This window comes from Bos javanicus, chromosome 17, assembly GCF_032452875.1.
Source record: "Bos javanicus breed banteng chromosome 17, ARS-OSU_banteng_1.0, whole genome shotgun sequence".
NCBI classification, from domain to species: Eukaryota; Metazoa; Chordata; class Mammalia; order Artiodactyla; family Bovidae; genus Bos; species Bos javanicus.
Window position 1 is genome coordinate 2,789,859 of NC_083884.1, and position 20,960 is coordinate 2,810,818.

The following is a 20,960-nucleotide window of genomic DNA, read 5'->3' on the forward strand; positions in this document are numbered from 1 at the left end:
AATCCAATAAGCCCATACCAGCTCTGAACGAACTTGTCCATTTATTAACATTCAGCACAATGGATCACTACTATCTCAGACACTTTCTTTTCTTGTTTCTTTTTTGTCTTCACTTTCCTTGTGCTCTGCCAACCTGACTGCTCCTTTCCAATTTCCTGTGCTAGTTTGTCTGGTTTGTATTTAACATTTGTCTGGGGTTTGTCTTAGGTTTCTTGTTTGTTTGTTTGTTTGTTTTATGTGTTTGTTTCAGTTCCCTTTAAATGCCATAAGACATAATTTGTGAAATCTCAATTCACCAGTCAGAGATCAGTGCTGAAACTTTGGAGGGGGAATGATGAGTCAAGAAAACTCCACAAGGATTATCAATTACTGAGAACTCCCATGAACACCTCCACCTGTATACAAGACCCAGCATCTCCTGACTGCCAGCAGCATCCAGTCTAGGATGCTTCATTCAAACTACCAGCAAGACAAATCCAATCATCAGCAGGCAGGATTCCCAATGGACCACCACAAAATACCACCTCACACAGCCCCACCCATTGGAGGAAAAAAGAAAAAAACCTCACATCCTCCCACAGAAACATAGGCACAATTCACTCACAACACGAAGCCTATACCAACTATGAGACCAAATTTACCCACCAAGGGCAGAAAATGAAAGGAAGAAGTAGTAAAACTCTAATATATGGGAAAAGGAGACCTGAAATACAGTAAGCCAGAAAAAAATGAAAAGAGAGAAAAACTGTATAAACAAAGGAACAAGATACAAACTCACAAGACCAAACAAATGAAGACAAAATAGACAAACTACCTGAAAAAAATTCAGAGATTCAGAGTGTTGATAGTAAAGATGATTTAAAACCTCAAAAATAGAATGGAGAAAATGCAAGAATCACTTTACAGATTTAACAATGACCTAGAAGTAACAAGAATAAGCAAATAGAGATGACCAATACAATTAATGGAATTAAAAATACTCTAGAAGAATTAATGATAGAATGAGGTAGAAGAACGGATAAGTAAGCTTGAAGATTGCTGTTGCTGTTGTTGTTGTTCCGTTGCTCATTCATGTCCAACTCTTTGTGACCTCATGGACTGCAGCATGCCAGGCTTCTGTGTCCTTCACCATCTTCTGAAGCTTGCTCAAACTCATGTCCATTGATTTGATGACACTACCCAACCATTGCATCCTCTTCGTCCTCTTCTCTTCCTGCCTTCAATCTTTCCCAGCATCAGGGTCTTTTCTAATTAATCAGCTCATCACATCAGGTGGCCAAGTATTGGAGTTATAGCTTCAGCATCAGTCCTTCTAATGAGTACTCAGGATTGATTTCCTTAGGATTGACTGATTTGATCTCCTTACAATCCAAGGGACTCTCAAGAGCCTTCTCTAACACCACAGCTCTAAAGCATCAATTTTTCAGTGTTCAGCCTTCTTTATGGTCCAACTCTCATATCCATATATTATTGGAAAAACCATAGCTTTGACCATATGGACATTTGCCAGCAAAATAATGTCTCTGTTTTTTAATATGCTGTCTAGATTTGTCATAGCTTTTCTTCCAAGGAGCTGGAAGATAGAATGGTGGGAATAGCTACTGAAGGGCATAATAAAGGAAAACGAAAGAAAAGAATTGAGAGTAATCTCAGAGACCTCTGAGACAATATTAAATGCCTCAACATTCAAATTTATAGGGGTCCCAGAAGAAGAAGAGAAAAAAGAAAGTGTCTCAGAATTTTTTAAGAGATTATAGTCAAAAATTTCCCTTACATGGGAAAGGAAATTGACAACCTAGTCCAAGAAGTGCAGAGAGTCCCATACAGGATAAACCCAAGGAGAAACACACCAAGACACATACTAATAAAACTAACAAAGATTAAACACAGAGAAAGACTATTACAAGCAGCAAGGGAAAAGCAACCAATAATGTACAAAGGAAACTCCATATGATTAACAACTGATCTTTCACCAGAAACTCTGCAGGACAGAAGGGAATGGCAGGTATAGTTAAAGTACTAAAAGGAAAAAAAAAATTACAACCAAAATTACTCTACTTGGCAAGGATCTCATTCAAAATCGATGGAGAAATCAAAAGCTTTACAGACAAGCAAAAGTTAACAGAATTTAGCACCACCAAACCAGCTTTAAAACAAATGTTAAAGGAACTTCTATAGGAAGGAAACACACAAGGAAATTACCTACAAAAACAAACCCAAACCATTAAAAAATACCAATAGGACAATACACATCAATAATTACTTTACATGTAAATAGATTAAATGCTCAAATCTAAAGACATAGGCTGGCTAAATGGAGACAAAAACAAGTCTCTTGCTGGCTACAAGAGACCCACTTTAGACCTAAAGACACATACATACTGAAAGTGAAAGGATGGAAAAGTATGTTCCATGTAAATGGATATCAAAAGAAAGCCAGCATAACAATTCTCATATCAGACAAAATAGACCTTAAAATAAAGAACTGAGATTAAGAGATTACAAGAGATTAAGAAGGACACTACATAATGATCAAGGGATCAATCTAAGAAGAAGACCTAACACTTGTAAATATTTATGCACCCAACATAGGAGCAATACATAAGGTAAACAATAACAAACATAAAAGGGGAAGTTGACAGTAGCACAATAAGAGTAGGGGACTTTAGCATTCCACTTACACCAATAGGCAGAGAATCAAAACAGGAAGCTGATAAAGAAACATAAGCGTTAAATGACACACTAGACCAGACTAATCTAATTGATATCTTTAGGACATTTTATCCAAATGCAGAAGAATACACTTTCTTTCTAAGTGTACATGGAATATTCTTAAGGATAGACCACATCTTGGTCACATTTCAAGTCTCAGTAAATTTAAGAAAATTGAAATCATATCAACCATCTTTTCTGGTTGCAACACTATGAGACTAGATATCAATTACAGGGGGGAAAAACTGTAAAAATCACGAGCACATGGAGATTAAACAATACCTTTGTAAATAACAAACAGGTTACTGAAGAAATCAAAAGGGAAATTTAAAAAATTCCTAGAAAAAGATGACAATGAATGTATAACAACCCTAAACCTATGGGATGCAGCAAAAACAGTTCTAAGATGGAAGTTTTTAGCAATACAATCCTACCTCAAGAAACAAGAGAGACATTCAGGGCTTCCCTCGTAGCTCAGTTGGTAAAGAATCTGCCTGCAATGCAGGAAACCAGGGTTTGATTCCTGGGTTGGTAAGATCCCCTGGAGAAGAAAATAGCAATGCACTCCAGTATTCTTGCCTGGAGAATCCCATGAACAGAGGAGCCTGGCGGGCTACAGACCATGGGATTGCAAAGAGTTGGACACAACTGAGTGACTGAACAACAACAACAAACTTTACATATAAAACAACTGGAAAAAGAAAAAAACCAAAGTTGTAGAAGGAAAGCATATATATCAGAGCAGAAATAAATGAAAAATAAATGAAGGAAATAACAGTAAAGATTAATAAAACTAAAAGCTGTTTCCTTGAGAAGATTATATAAATTGACAAACCATTAGCCAGACTCATCAAGATAAAAGGGAGAAGAATCAAATCAATAAAGTTAGAAATGAAAAAGGAGAGGTCACAACAGGCAACACAGAAACAAAATGAATATGCCAATAAAATGAACAACCTGGAAGAAATGGACAGATTCTTAGGACAGTTCAGCCTCCCAAGACTGAACCAGGGAGAGAAATAAATTATGAACAAGCAGATCACAAGCACTGAAATAGGAGCTGTGATCAAAATCTCCCAGAAAACAAAAGCGCAGGGCCAGATGGCTTCACAGGCGAATTCTATCAAACAATTCAGAGCAAAGTTAATGCCTATCCATCTGGAACTCTTTCGAAAAATTACAAAGGAAGCAACACTTGCAAGCTTATTCTACAAGGCCACCATCACCCTGATATGAAAGCCAGACAGAGACATCACAGAAAAAGAAAATTACAGGCCAATATCACTGATGAACACAGATGCAAAAACCATCAACAAAGTTCTAGCAAACAGAATTCAACAACACATTAAAAAGGTTATACACTGTGATCAAGTCAGGTTTATTTGAAAGATGCAAGGATTCTTCAATATACACAATCAATGAAATATGCCATATTAACAAATTGAAAGATAAAAACCATGTGATAGTCTCAATAGATGCAGAAAAAGCTTTGGACAAAATTCAGCACCCATTTATGATAAAACTCTTCAAAAATGGGCAGAGAAGGAATCTACCTCAAAATAATAAAGACCATATGATAAATCCACAGCAAACATTATGCTCAATGGTGAAAAATTGAAAGCGTTCTCTACAAGTTCAGGAATAAGACAAGAGTGTCCACTCTCACCACTATAATTCAACATGATTTTGGAAGTCCTAACTACATCAATAATAGAAGAAATATAAATAAAAGGAATCCAGGTTGTAAAAGAAGAAGCAAAACTCTCACTCTTAGCACATAACATGATATTATACATAGAAAACCCTAAATATACCAGAAAATTACTAGAGCTAAACAATGACTATAGTAAAGCTGCAGGATATAAAATTAACACACAGAAATCACTTGCATTTCTACACACTAACAACAGAAAATCAGAAACAGAAATTAAGGAATCAATGCCATTTACCATTCCAAGGAATAGAATAAAGTATCTACCTAATGTGACAAAAGAGCCATATACAGAAAACAGTAAGACACTGATGAAAGAAATCAAAGATGATATAGACAGATGGAGAGATACATTGTGTTCCTGGAGTAGAAGAATCAATATTGTGAAAATTACTATACAACCAAATTCAATCTAAGATTCAATGTGATTCTTATAAATTACCAATGACATTTTTCACAGAACTAGAAAGAAAATTTTCGCAATTCATATAGAAACACTAAAGACACCGAATAATCAAAGCAATCTTGAGAAAGAAAAATGGAAATAGAGGAATCAACTTTCCTGATTTCAGACTATACTACAATGCACAGTCATCAGGATGGTATGGTACTGGCACAAAAACAGAAATATAGACAAATGGAACAAAATAGAAAGCCCAAAGATAAACCTATCCATCTATGGGCACCTTATCTTTGAAAAAGGAGACAAGAAAATACAATGGGGCAAAGACTGTCTCTTCAATAAGTGGTGCTGGGAAAACTGTAAAAGAATGAAATTAGAACACTTCCTAACACCCTACACAAAAATAAACTCAAAATAGATTAAAGACCTAATTGGAAGTCCTATATATTACAGAAACTATAACTCTTAGAGGAAAACATAGACAGAACACAGTGACATATATCACAGCAAGATCCTCTATGACCCACCTCTTAGAATAATGGGCATAAAAGCAAGTGGGACATAATTAAACTTAAAAGCTTTTGCACAGCAAAGGAAACTATAAACTAAGGGAAAAGACAATCCTCAGAGTACGAAAAAACAATAGAAATGAAAAGACTGACAAAGGATTAATTTCCAAAATACACAAGTAGCTCACGCAACTCAATACCAATAAAACAAAAAACCCAATCAAAAACTGGGCAGAAGACCTAAACAGACATTTCTTCAAAGAGGAGAAGCAGATGGCTAAGAAACCCATAAGATGTTCAATATCGCTCATTGTTACTGCTCAGTTCAGTTCACTTCAGTTCAGTCACTCAGTCATGTCTGACTCTTTGCGACCCCATGAATCACAGCACACCAGGCCTCCCTGTCCAACACCAACTCCCAGAGTTCACTTAAACTCACGTCCATTGAGTCGGTGATGCCATCCAGCCATCTCATCCTCTGTCATCCCCTTTTCTCCCTTCCCCCAATCCCTCCCAGCATCAGAGTCTTTTCCAATGAGTCAACTCTTCACATGAGGTGGCCAAAGTATTGGAGTTTCGGCCTTAGCATCATTCCTTCCAGAGAACACCCAGGGCTGATCTCCTTTAGAATGGACTGGTTGGATCTCCTTGCAATCCAAGAGACTCTCAAGAGTCTTCTCCAACACCACAGTTCAAAAGCATCAATTTTTTGGCGCTCAGCTTTCTTCACAGTCTAACTCTTACATTCATACATGACCACTGGAAAAACCATAGTTACTGCTAGAGAAATGCAAACCAAACCTCAGTGAGATATTACCTCACACTAGTCAGAATGGCCACCATCAAAAAAATATATATATATACAAGCAGTAAATGCTGGAAAGAATGTGGAGAAAAAGAAACCCTCTTGCACTATTGGCCGGAATGTAAATGGATACAGCCACTATGGAAGACAGTATGTTGATTCCTTAAAAAACTAGGAATAAAAGTATCATATGACCCAACAACCCCACTACTGGGCATATATCTTGAGAAAGCCATAATTGAAAAAGATTAAATGTACCCCAGTGTTCACTGCAGCACTATTTACATTAGCTTGAATACGTCAAAGCCTTTGACTGTGTAGATCACAATAAACTGTGGAAAATTCTGAAAGAGATGGGAATACCAGACCACCTGACCTGCCTCTTGAGAAACCTATACGCAGGTCAGGAAGCAATAGTTAGAACTGGACATGGAACAACAGACTGGTTCCAAATAGGAAAAGGAGTATGTCAAGGCTGTATATTGTCACCCTGCTTATTTAACTTCTATGCAGAGTACATCATGAGAAACATTGGTCTGGAAAAAGCACAAGCTGGAATCAAGATTGCCAGAAGAAATATCAATAATTCAGATATGCAGATGACACCACCCTTATGGCAGAAAGTGAAGAGGAACTAAAAAGCCTCTTGATGAATGTGAAAGAGGAGAGTGAAAAAGTTGGCTTAAAGCTCACCATTCAGAAAACTAGGATCATGGCATCTAGTCCCATCACTTCATGGGAAATAGATGGGGAAACAGTGGAAACAGTGTCAGACTTTTTTTTTTTTTTTGGTCTCCAAAATCACTGCAGATGGTGATTGCAGGCATGAAATCAAAACACATTTACTTCTTGGAAGGAAAGTTGTGACCAACCTAGATAGCATATTCAAAAGCAGAGATATTGCTTTGCCAACAAAGGTCCATGTAGTCAAGGCTATGGTTTTCTCAGTGATCATGTATGGATGTGAGAGTTGGACTGTGAAGAAAGCTGAGCACCGAAGAATTGATGCTTTTGAACTGTGGTGTTGAAGAAGACTCTTGAGAGTCCCTTGGACTGCAAGGAGATCCAGCCAGTCTATCCTAAAGGATATCAGTCCTGGTGTTCATTGGAAGGACTGATGCTGAAGCTGAAACTCCAATACTTTGGCCACTTCATGCAAAGAGTTGACTCGTTGGAAAAGACCCTGATGCTTGGAGGGATTGGGTGCAGGAGGAGAAGGGGATGACAGAGGATGAGATGGCTGGATGGCATCACTGACTTAATGGACATGAGTTTGAGTGAACTCTGGGAGTTGGTGATGGACAGGGAGGCCTGGCGTGCTGTGATTCATGGGGTCACAAGAAGTCAGACAAGACTGAGCTACTGAACTGAACTGAACTGAAAAGATGATGCTATTAAAATGCTGCACTCAATATGCCAGCAAATTTGGAAAACTCAGAAATGGCCACAGGACTAGAAAAGGCCAGTTTTTATTCCAATCTCAAAGAAGGGCAATTGCATTCACTTCACATGCTAGCAAGGTAGTGCTCAAAATCCTTCAAGCTAGGCTTCAGCAGTATGTGAACCAAGAACTTCCAGATGAACCAGTTGAATTTTGAAGAGGCAAAGAAATCAGATGAAATTGCCAACATTCCAGAAAAACATCTACTTTTGCTTCACTTACTATATTAAAGCCTTTGACTGTCTGGACCACAACAAACTGGAAAATTGTTAAAGAGATGGGAATACCAGGTAACTTACCTGCCTCCTGAGAAACCTGTTTGCAGGTCAAGAAGCAACAGTTAGAACCATACATGGAACAACAAACTGGTTCAAGATTGGGAGAGGAGTAAGTTGCTGTTCAGTCACTCAGTCATTTCTGACTCTGCCACCCCATGGACTGCAGCATGCTGGGCTTCCCTTTCCTTCACTATCTCCCAGAGTTTGCTCAAACTCATGTCCTTTGAGACAGTGATGCCATCCAACCATCTCATCCTCTGTCATCCCTTTTTCCTCATGTCCTCAATCTTTCCGAACATCAGGGTCTTTTCCAGTGAGCTGGCTCTTTGCATCAGGTGGCCAAAGTAATGGAGCTTCAACTTCAGCACCAGTCCTTCCAATTAATATTCAGGGTTGATTTCCTATAGGATAGACTGGTCTGATACCCTTGGAGTTTAAAGGATGCACAAGAGTCTTCACCAACACCACAGTTCAAAAGCATCAATTCTTTGGTGCTCAAGCTTCTTTCTGCTCCAATTGTTATATCCATACATGACTACTGGAAAAACCATAGCCTTGACTATACTGAGATTTTTCAGCAAAGTGATTTCTCTGCTTTTTAATCACTGTCTAGGTTTGTCATAGTTTTTCTTCCAAGGAGCAAGCATCTTTTAATTTCAAGGCTGCAGTCACCATCTGCAGTGATTTTGGAGTCCAAGAAAATAAAGTCTGTCACCATTTCCATTTTTTCCCCATCTATTTGCCATGACATCATGGGACTAGATGCCATGATCTTAGTTTTTTGAATGTGGAGTTTTAAACCAGCTTTTCCACTCTCCTCTTTGACCTTCATCAAGAGGCTCTTTAGTTCCTCTTCACTTTCTGCTATTATTATCATCTGCATATCTGAGGTTTTAGATATTTCTCCTGGTAATCTTGAGTCCAGCTTAAGCTCCACCCAGTCCAGCATTCTGTATGATGCACTCTGTATATAAGTTAAATAAGCAAAGTGATAATATACAGCCTTGACATACTCCTTTCCCAATTTTGAGCCAATACTTTGTTCCATGTCTGTTTCTAACTGTTGCTTCTTCACATGCATACAGTTTTCTCAGGAGGCAGGTAAGGTGGTCTGATACTCCCACCTTCTTTAGAATTTTCCATATTTTGGAGAAGGAATATGGTAGGGTTGTATATTGTCACCTTGCTTATTTAACTTAGACACAGAAAACATCATGCAAAATGCCAGTCTGCATGAATCACAAACTGGAATCCAGATTTCTGGGAGAAATATCAACAATCTCTAATGTGCATATGCTACTACATAATGGCATAAAGTCAAAAGGAACTAAAGAGCTTCTTGATGAAGGTAAAACAGGAGAGTGAAAAAGCTGGCTTGAAACTCAACATTCAAAAAACTAAGATCATGGCATCTGGTTCTATTACTTCTAGGGAAATAGGGAAAAAATGGAAACAATGACAGACTTTATTTTCTTGGGCTCCAGAATCACTGTAGATGATGACCGCAGGCATGAAATTAAAAGACACTTGCTCCTTGGAAGGAAGGCTATGACAAACCTAGACAGCATATTAAAAAGCAGAGACATCACTTTGCTGAAAAAGGTCCATCTAGTCTGAGCGACTTCACTTTCAGTTTTCACTTTCATGCATCGGAGCAGGAAATGTCAACCCACTCCAGTGTTCTTGCCTGGAGAATCCCAGGGATGGGGGAGCCTGGTGGGCTGCTGTCTATGGGGTCGCACAGAGTTGGACATGACTGAAGCGACTTAGCAGCAGCAGCAGCAGTCAAAGCTTTGGTTTCTCCAATAGTCATGTATGCATGTGAGAGTTGGACCGTAAAGATAGATGAGCTGGAGAATTGTTACTTTTGAATTGTGGTGCTGGAGAAGACATTTGAGGGTCCCTTGGACCCCTAGGAGGTAAAACCAGTCATCCCCACAGGAGATCAATGCTGAATATTTGTTGGAAGGACTGATGCTGAAGCTGAAGTTCTAATACTCTGGCCACATGATGCCAAGAGCTGACTCACTGGAAAAGACCTTGATGCTCAGAAAGATTGAAGGCAGGAGGAGAAGGGGGCAACAGAGGGTGAAATGGGTAGATGGCATCAGTGACTCAATGGACATGAGTTTGAGCAAACTCTGGGAGGTTGTGAACGACAGAAGCCTGGTGTCTTGCAGTCCATGGAGCTGCAGAGAGTTGGATGTGACTCAGCAACTGACCCACAACAACAATAAACATTTGTACATATTTTGATGTATGTGTAAATTGTGAAATAATTACCGTATTCAAATACAGAAGTATATCCACACATAGCATTTTCTGGTGTGTGTGTGTGGTGAGAACACTTAAAATCTACCCTCTTAAAAAAGTGAAAGCTGCTCAGTCGTATCCGACTCTTTTCGACCCCATGGACTGTACAGTCCAGGTAATTAACAAATTTGTATATAATACAGTATTGTTAACTATGGGGGAGGAGGGGGTCCCAGGTGGTTCAGTGGTTAAGAATCTGCCTGTTCCATGCAAGAGACATAGGTTTGATGCTTGAGTCAGGAAGATTCCGTAGAGGTAGAAATGGCAACCCAGTCCAGCATTCTTGCCTGGAAAATCCCAAGGACAGAGGAGCCTGTGGGCTAGAGTCCTTAGGGTCACAAAGAGTGGACATGACGGAGTTACTGAGCACATTGTTAACTATTGACATATTTCTGAGTATTAGATCTCCAGAACTTATTCATTTTACATGACTGAAACTTTGTGCCCTTTGACCAATTTCTCCATATTTTGCCCTCCCTTAGGGTCTAGAAACCACCATTATATTCTCTGCTTCTATGAGTTCTACTATTTTAGATTCCACATATAAGTAGGATCATGGATTATTTGTCCTTGTGTGTATGGCTTATTTCACTTAACACAATATCCTCCAAGCCCATCCATATTGTTCTAAAAGGTAGGGTTTCATTTCTTTTAATAACATTTCATATGTGTGTGTGTGTGTGTGTGTGTGTGTGTGTTACAGATTCTCTTTGTGATGCTAATTGTCTTACTGTTCCCACTGACTGCACTGTTCACTGAAGCCAGGGTAGGCAAGGCTTGAAAAAACACTGTGGTCTTTCATTGTTTAGAAGACATAGCTATATAATAGAATTATAATGAATGTAAACTAGACAAATCATGTAAAAATTAATAATTTATGTTACTGAAAATAATAAAGAGTAATATGGTACAGTATATTGATGCAGTGTGGTGCATCATATATGATGATTATTTTATTGAGAGATTTTGAATTTCCATCTACCATAATTAAAATGAGTATGTTGTTCAAAAGTATATTTGTATTTCCAGAATTGTTTGCCATTTGTAACTGTCATATAACAGGCGATCGCTATAATCCTACATAACATATAATTGTTATATAAATAGTGTACTGACTATATATTTTATTTGATGAACATGTGTTTTCTAAAATCTTATTCAAAAATTTAATGTGGGCTGATAGCAGCACTTTCCAAGTCAAATTTTTTCTTCATTAGGAGTTGTTTGGTTTTTAAGGAATAGAACTCACTCAACTGGTTTAAATTATAGAGGGAAACTTATTTTAGGATAAAGCGATATTTTGTGGAATAAAAAAAATTGTAATAGAGCCAGTTTCCTGAAAGCCTGACACCAGGCACTAAAGAACAGTTGAATATCAAGAGGTCCAAAGACTCTGTTTTTCTGGTTTCTTTCCAAATTACAATAAGGCCAGACTAACTTATCCAGCTTCGGTCAGCCAGCTCTGGCTAGGAGGGTAAGCAGTTTGGTGAGGTGACCCTTCAAAGAAACCATGAAATCTCATTCAATGGGTAACACAGGCAAATGTCACAAATGAGCTCCAACTGTGCTCTCTCTTCTCTTGGAGTCCTTTCTTCCTACCCTGCGTTATAAGGTTGACACCATCCTGCACAAAGCAGAAAGCCTTTTAAGCAGTAGTGCTGGGCTTCTCATCTAATCCCTGAGTTCTTTTAGCTTATGCAAACTCTGCCATTATTTTTGGTTGTCAAAGGGATTAGCATGAGTGGGGACATAAGTAGGGTTCAATTCATGCTCATAAGCCAAAATTCCTAATCTTTGAACACTATAAATGAAAGGAGGCCTTTTGATTTAAAATTAGTTCTGACCTCTTAAATTCTTAAATGCCCCTGAAAGGGCATCTGGAACACCCAGAGGTACATGGACTATACCTTAATAATTGTTGGAATACATTATTCAATTTTCCTGTGGGTTTATTTTAAGAATAAAGGAATATCTAATGGAATCAAAGAGTTGGAATTAGAAATGAAGAGAAGGTTGTCACACATGAGTGACTGGAGGAAAGAGATTCTGGACCTGAAGTAGGTATTGTTGTTTTTCAGTCACTAAGTCATGTCTGACAACCCAATAGACTGCAACACAACAGGCTCCCCTGTCCTTCACTATCTCCCTGAGTTTTCTCAAATGCCTGTCAATTGAGTCCATGATACTATCGAACCATCTCATCTTCTGCTGCCCCCTTCTCCTTTTTCCTTCAGTCTTTCCCATCTTTAGGGTCTTTTCTAATGAGTCAAGAGAAGTAAATGGCAACCCACCCCAGTACTCTTGCCTGGAAAATCCCATGGACGGAGGAGCCTGGTAGGCTACGGTCCATGGGGTCACGAAGGGTCGGACACGACTGAGTGACTTCACTTTCACTTTTCACTTTCATGCAATGGAGAAGGAAATGGCAACCCATTTCAGTGTTCTTGCCTAGAGAATCCCAGGGATGGGGGAGCCTGGTGGGCTGCCATCTATGGGGTTGCACAGAGTCAGACATGACTGAAGCAACTTAGTAGCAGCAACAGCCAATGAGTCAGCTCTTCAGAGCAGGTGGCCAAAATATTGGAGTTTCAGCTTCAGCTTCAGTATCAGTCTTTCCAATGAATATTCAGTGTTGATTTCTTTAGGATCAACGGGTTTGATCTCCTTGCTGTCCAAGAGACTCTCAAGAGTCTTCTCCAGCACCACAATTTGAAAGCATCAGTTCTTTAGTGCTCAGCCTTCTTTATGGTCCAATTCTCACATCTGTACATGACTACTGCAAAACCATAGCTTTGACTATATGGACATTTGTCAGCAAAGTGATGTCTCTGATTTTAAATATGCTATCTAGGTTTGTCATAGCTTTCCTTCCAAGGAACAAGCATCTTAATTTCATGACTTCAGTCAATGTCTGCAGTGATTTTGGAGACCAAGAAAAGAAAACCTGTCACTGCTTCCTCTTTTTCCCCTTCTATTTGTCATAAAGTGATGGGATCAGATGCCATGATCTTAGTGTTTTTTTTTTTTTTTTGGGTGTTGAGTTTCAAGCTAGCTTTTTCACTCTCCTATTTCACCCTTATTAAGAGGCTCAAGAAGGCAAGAGGCATCAAGAAGCATGACATCACAGAAAATGTTATTAGTCCTCATGCAATTGTGCTTGAGTCTATGCAAGAGAGCCCGTACACAGAGTCTGAAACAGCTGTTTACACAGGGATTCACAAGATGTGGGAACTTGGTTGTTCTTAGGCGAGGTGTCATGATTCTGTACATTGAGAACCCCAACATACACAGGACTATTTGGAGAATAAGAAACTAAAACTCTTAAGACAGATATTAGCATTCTCAGGGCAGGTACTGTCAGATGTGGTAGTTGTGAGATGCCTTCATGGGTTGTGAAAGGAAATGGGCATCTGGAAAGGGTCAAAGCAGAATCTGGTGTACAGCACATTTATGGTATCATATGTAACAACCCCAGAGGTACTCAGCAGTAATCCTATGAGAATTTTTAAGTGATGATAAAAGCGCTGTATTACCAGGTGGGTTCAGAGGCCAGGGGAATACTGGCATCATTTCATTTGCACTCATAGCTTGTGAGGTTTACATAAAGGGTAAACCTTTATTTTACTTTTATGATCATTTACTTGAATGCATTCCCTCCATTTACTGTCAAGACTCCATGAAACCTTGGTTGAATCAGTACATTTTTTAACAGTAATTAAAGCCTAATATTTACAGCGTCCTCTCAAACTTGTGTTCTTTGATAAATGAAACAACATTTGTAATGCTGCACTGTTCCACTTTCTACGGTGTAGCTAATAAGTTTACAGTTCCTTCAGTTTAACAGGAAACAAAGTAGAAAATGGGCCATACTTACTTCTTGATTTATTTTTCCTTGAATTGGTTCCTATAATGAATTCTGAGTTGTCCTTTTCCTGGCAGAAGTCACTTGGGTTTCCAAGGTATTTTCAAACCCAGTTTATTGGGACTTCAGCATGAGGGCCCCTATAAAGCCAAGTATGAGGGAAGTGCTCAACTACAGCACATTCATGGGAGACCTCTTTTCCTACTTGGGAGAAAAACAATTATCTCTTGGCCTTGGTTTTAGTCATCTCATTGCTATAGCAATCCAAATTGTTTCCACTCAATAACAATTTCCAAAGGCAAGAGAGAAATGTGTTGCCAAGGAGACCACTGACATTCAGAGGAAGGGGGTTGATGGTATCTATGACCATGCAGCTATGATTTCTCCTGCCTCCAGCTCTCAATCTTCAGGAACTCACAAAGCCTTCTCTATGAAACTGCAGTAACACAAAGTTATAGGTAAATTTTTCCTGCTCCTCAGATCATATTTCATGCCAATTCATCTCAATCCAGTAACTGTGATATACATCTTGAATAACTTCCTTGGTGGCAAACATGGTATGAACAAATAGAGAGCTCAGTTTTATCATTTTACTTTTTCATCAGCATAATGTAGTGAGAATGTGGAAGCAATATGTGGAATTACCTAAGAACTTGAAGAGACATAAACTTGGTGTCACTGTATCCTGAAAAATCTTGGGCGACTTCCATATTCAGCAAACCTCTGTTAAACAGAGCTCAAAGTTATAAGTGTTAATATATTCTCCTTTTAAAAAATAATTGCACTTAAAATGAAGTGGAAAAAGTGAAAGAGTTAATCATTTACTTGTGTCTGACTCTTTGTGACCCCGTGGAATATATAGACTTCCAGGCTCCTCTGTCCATGGAATTCTCCAGGCAAGAATACTGGAATGGTTTTCCATTTCCTTTTCTAGGGGATCTTCTTGTTCCAGGGATTGAACCCAAGTCTCCTGCATTGCAGGCAGATTTTTTACCATGTGAGCCACCAGGGCAGCCCTTAAATACCACATAATTAACTCGTTATTTCCATAATAAGGAAATCTAAAATTCTTAAAGGCAATTGAAAACAGTTAATGTTCTGCACACTAGCAATGTCAAATTACACTGCAGAGTCCAGGGTCTGTTCATCAGATGAGAAATGTGGAAAAGAGGTAAAGAAATGGCCTCTCAGGGATGGAGAAGTTCAGGTGGAATGTTTACCTGAGATGGCCAAAAGTAGCAAATCTAAAAATCACAGTCTTGAAGAGAAACTAAAGATCATAGTCAGATAAGCTGTTTCAAGTTTTCAGACCAAAAGGCAATTTGAAAGTAATTCTATTCAGTAAGCAGGGCTGCGATGGCCTCTCTTTCAGATTTGAGATGCTAGGTCTACAAGCCCTTTATTCTACAGTTTTTATCAAACTTTTAGCTCTTTAGATTATTTTCAGCTTTGTGTTCTATATTGAATATTTTTTGCCTAGAAAATGTTAATTTGCCATATAAGACCCACGTCCAAAATCATTTACTCATTCTTAAGTAAAATTAGTTGATCCAGCCCTGGTCCTTCTTCAACACTTAATATATACTTTAATAACATGTATTAGCATGTTCTTCCATGACATGTGTTATCATGTACATCCATGACATGTACTAGCATGTACTTCCACAACCTGTATTAACAAGTACATGCACATGTGTTAATATGCACCTCTATGCCATGTGCCACCTTAAGATATGCTAACATGTACCTCCATAACTGTGTTATCTCCGTGATGTGCTTTAATGTGTGTCTCTATAAAATGTGTTAACATGTACCTCCGTAACACATGCCACCATGTACGTCTATAGTATGTGTTAGCACACATCTCCATTATATGTTAATGTGTACTCCTACAATGTGTTAGCATGAACCTCTATGCATGTGTGTGTGTGCTGAGTCGCTTCAGTTGTGTCTGAGTCTCTGTGACTTTATGAACTGTAGCCTGCCAGACTCCTCTGTCCATGGAATTCTTCAGGCAAGAATACTGGAGTGGGTTGCCGTGACCTGATCCAAGGAACTACCTGACCCAGAGGTTGCATCCACCATCTCTTAACATCTCTTGCATTGGCAGGCGGGTTCCTTACCACTAGTGCCACCTGGGAAGCATTAATATGTACCTTCGTAACATAGGTTTATATGTGCTGCTATGTGTTAGTCCTTTGGGGCTGCTAGAACAAAAATACCATGGACTGGGTAGTTTATAAACACCAGAAACTTATTTCTCATAGTGGTTCTGGGAAGTCCAAGATCGAGGTCCTAGTATATTTGGTGTCTGGCTAGGACTCACTTCTTGGATTATAGATGTCCATCTTTTTGACTGTGTGGAAGAGGTGAGGACCCTCTTTGAAGTTTCTTTTGTCAGGGCTCAACTCACCCACCATTGGGCTTCCCTGGTGGCTCAGAGGGTAAAGAATCCACCTTCAATGCAGGAGACTGGGGTTCTATCCTTGGGTCAGGAAGATCCCCTGGAGAAGGGAATGACAACCCACTCCAGTATTCTTGCCTGGAGAATTCCATGGACAGAGGAGCCTGGCGAGCCACAGTCCTTTGGGTTGCAAGATTCAGACATGAATGAGGGACTAATACTTTCACTCCCACTATCATGTGTCAACCACCTCCCAAAAGATTAGATTTCAACATATGAATCGGGAGGGGGACACATATGTTCAGTCTATAACTCTGCATGACATGTGTTAACATGTACCACTATAACATGTGTTAATATAACTATATAATATGTATTAATATGTATTCTTGCATATAGATAGGTGTACATGATTTAGTTCTTATAGACTCTCTGATTGTTTCACTCTAACTACTTTGTGTCATTAAGAGAAAAGCTCCTATTTACCTTAAGTGATCAAGTCATACTATCTTAACTAATGCATGTCTCTTTCATGCATTAGTTGAGCAGCTAATATGTTTACATATAAGATATGCAAGGCTTCATAAAGCTTACATTGTGAAGAACAGAGGTCTAATATTTAATAGACAAAAACACTAGTGGTGATAACTCCTGGTAATGATAAGTCCACAACTAAGATTGTCGGAAGAAATACCAATAACGTCAGATATGCAGTTGACACCACCCTTATGGCAGAAAGTGAAGAGGAACTAAAGAGCTTCTTGATGAAAGTGAAAGAGGAGAGGTGAAAAAGTTGGCTTAAAACTCAACATTCAAAAAACTAAGATCATGGCATCTAGTCCCATCACTTCATGGCAAATAGATGGGAAAACAATTAAAACAGTGACAGACTTCCTTTTCTTGGGCTCCAAAATTACTGCACATGGTGACTGAAACCATGAAATAAAAAGACACTTCCTCCTTGGAAGAAAAGCTATGACAAACCTAGACAGAATACTAAAAAGCAGAGACATTACTTTGCCAACAAAGGTCCATCTACTCAAAGCTAAGGTTTTTCCAAGTCATGTGGGAGTTGGGACATAAAGAACTCTGAGTGCCGAAGAATTGATGCTTTTGAACTGTGGTGTTGGAGAAGACTCTTGAGAGTCCCTTGGACTGCAAGGAGATCCAACTCGTCCATCCTAAAGGAAATCAGTCCTGAATATTCACTGGAAGGACTGATGTTGAAGCTGAAACTGCCATATTTTGGCCACCTCATGCGAAGAGCTGACTCATTGGAAAAGACCCTGATGCTGGGAAAGATTGAAGGGGAGGAGAAGGGGAGGACAGAGGGTGGGATCACTGACTCAATGGACATAAGTTTGAGCAAGCTCTGGGAGTTTTTGATGGACAGGGAAGCCTGGTGTGCTGCAGTCCATGGGGTCACAAAGAGTCAGACACAACTGAGCAACTGATCTGAACTGAACTGAAATCCTACAAAAGAAGTGTGCAAACACTGACAAAACAATTACTGTGAAAATTAACTTAGATGAGGCAGTCAGGGGAGACCTGAGGAGGGGACATTTGGAGGTTGAGAGTAGGCTAGTTATTTCCTTCATCTAAACTGCTCTGTAACAGCCACCATTGGCACAGTTTCTAGAACATGGTGGGTGTTCAGAGATAAATCAAAGAAAACTTAGAACATCAGCCTCATTTTAACAATGTCTGTGTAATAAATGAGTGAGTGCATAATGAGTCGTAAAATCTGTATTTGGTGAAAACTCCCTTAAACTTAGAGTAATTACACACAAATTGATCTAAATTAAACTTAATTTAGCTTGCTATACTTTATTTTAGTCAAATTTGTTTTAAATTAGGTAATTAACATTCTGATCATTTCATAACACTTTTACAGAATGATGATTACAGTTGATAAATGAGCATTATATTATGAATATTTAATATTTTTCTCATAACAAAGGGGATTCCACATTCTTTAAAAGAATTTACAGTTGCAAAATGCTTTCAATAATTTTTCTGTCATGGATTATTGCTATGTTTGGATGTATCTTTTCTTTATCATTCATATCACTTAAAATCTCTCCCATAAAAACACTAGTCATTTCTCAATTTTAAGCCTATTATTTCTTAAGTGATGTCTCTGCACTGGTAAATTCCATTTCCTTTTGAATCTTAAAAGATAAGTAAAAATAGCAACATCTATGCTCTTCTGAGAGGTCAAACATCACCTGAAAATTGAATTCCTAATTAATATGTGCTATTTAGGGAATCATAATTATATAAATGATCATTAACATTATACCTGTATCCAGAATTGATGATAAAAGTATCAAATTTTGGTCTTGACTTGAAAATGTTATTTAACAAGAAGAACCTGCTGCTGCTGCTAAGTTGCTTCAGTCGTGTCTGACTCTGTGAGACCCCACGGACTGCAGCCTACCAGGCTTCTCTGTCCATGGGATTCTCCAGGCAAAAACACTGGAGTGGGTTGCCATTTCCTTCTCCAAACAAGAAGAAGAAGAGGACATAAAGACTTAAACATAATTTTTACTAAAGTTTGAAATGAAGAATAATATCATTTTCTTGTATTAATCTTTTTTATCATTTTATACTGCCCTTATCTATCTTTATGACTTCTGTTTTAAATAATATTTTGTCTGATGTGAGTATTGCAACCCTTGCTTTCTTGTCATGAAATGAAGAATAAAATGAGCTGCTTCTTTAGCCAACTCTTTGAAAGGCTATCCTTCCCAAAAGAATTTATTTTTTTTTTCAATATAAACCACACAGAAAAATTAATCTTAGTCAAAAAATTAATCAGTAATAGTAAATTGTCAGATTAGAGGGTAAGTTTCTTAGTGATAGCACTGGTCAACTAACAGCATATTGGTAATTATTGGTAATACCTATCTTACTTATTCAAAAGACACAGAGTGGCTGATAGAATAGAAGAGCCAACATCATTATTTAACCTTAAATATTTCTAACACCATCCACCCAGGTGGACAAAGTACAGTGACTAAAAAGTACAAAAGCTAAGAGATATGGAAATAAAATGTTTTGCTTTTATATGGCCAAAGTAATAAACACACTAAGAAAAAAGTGAAAACAGCAAAATCCAATTTAGTCACTATACTATGAGGATTCACATATACTCTGCCTTTCTTCTAATCATTTTTTTAACTTTATGTTTGAGCATAGATTATGAAGATATTTTCTGGAAGATTTATTGTTTTTTAGCCAAAAGAAAGCAGAAATTTGAAAGGAATTTGGAAGGAATTTTTAGAAATTTGAGAGAAAGAGAAGAAGCTACAAGAAATAGCCAAGAAGAATGTCAGACAGAAGCTATGCATGTACCATTATTTTTTAAAAGCAATTTGCATACTTGAGCCATAAATTCTGTTGAAAGCTGTTATGAAATGAATGAAAGCAGAATGCAGAAAGCAGAATGAAAAATAGTTATTAAAATCAATCTGGACCCTGAGTAGGAAGTAAAAGAAGTATATTTTCTTGAAAATCAAAACTTCAATTTTCTTATTTAATTACTGTTTTTAATACTGTCAGTTATAGTGAGGTAAGAGAACATGTTATCCTGCCTATATTTTGTTTAATGAAGATATTTAGCATCATATCAGATTGTTTTTATTTCTTTGAATCTAGAGAAAGTTTTGAATATTCAAATGGCTGTGACTTGGAAAACTTTTTTCTTATAATACGAATATTAAATATTTGGGGCTCATTATGAAATTGTCTTCTAAGAAGGCAATATGGCATGTATAGCAAATGGAATGTCATGTTTGGGAAGTTTTGAAATTGCTCTCAGGGAGCTGACTTAGAAGTTAGGTTTTGTAACAAAAATCATAAGACAAGCTTTTTTTTAAAAAATGCATCTTTTTTAAAAATTTTTTTAACTTTACAATATTGTTAAAACTCTAAACTGCCTGTTAAACTTTTAATGAAACACAATTATTGTGTGCTTATTGTTTGTATAAAGATAATTCCTTTAGAGAATTGTGTATGTTTCATGAATAGCTAGATTTTCTCCATTATTCATCTTCCTATTTAACTGAAATCAAGCTCACATAGTAAACTTTTCTTACTTGTAACATTTGTTTTCTTGGTAACTTCTTTTGGTTAAGAACCACTGTGCTTAGAGAAACATGTAAGGGCCCTGGTAAAGTACAATTTTCACCTCTCATTTTAATTCAGTTAGCAACTTGAAATTTCTCCCCAAACAATTGAAATATAGTGTTCCAAGCCCTCCTCAAGTTAAATGCTCGGTGCCACTGTTTTGATTGCTCTCGGTCTTTCACAGGTAATCGCTTGGCTGTCTTCCCCATCTTCCTTACCACTTGCGTGGGCGGTGGGGCAGCACTGCAGCCCACACGCCGAGAACAGAAGTGATTTGTGCCTCATTCACACCGGCCCATAAAATATCCAAAGTGTGATCCTCCATGCTTTTTCCCCTCTGCAGAGACTTTGGAGGTCACATGAAGATTATGGAGCACAAAGTAGAAAGAGT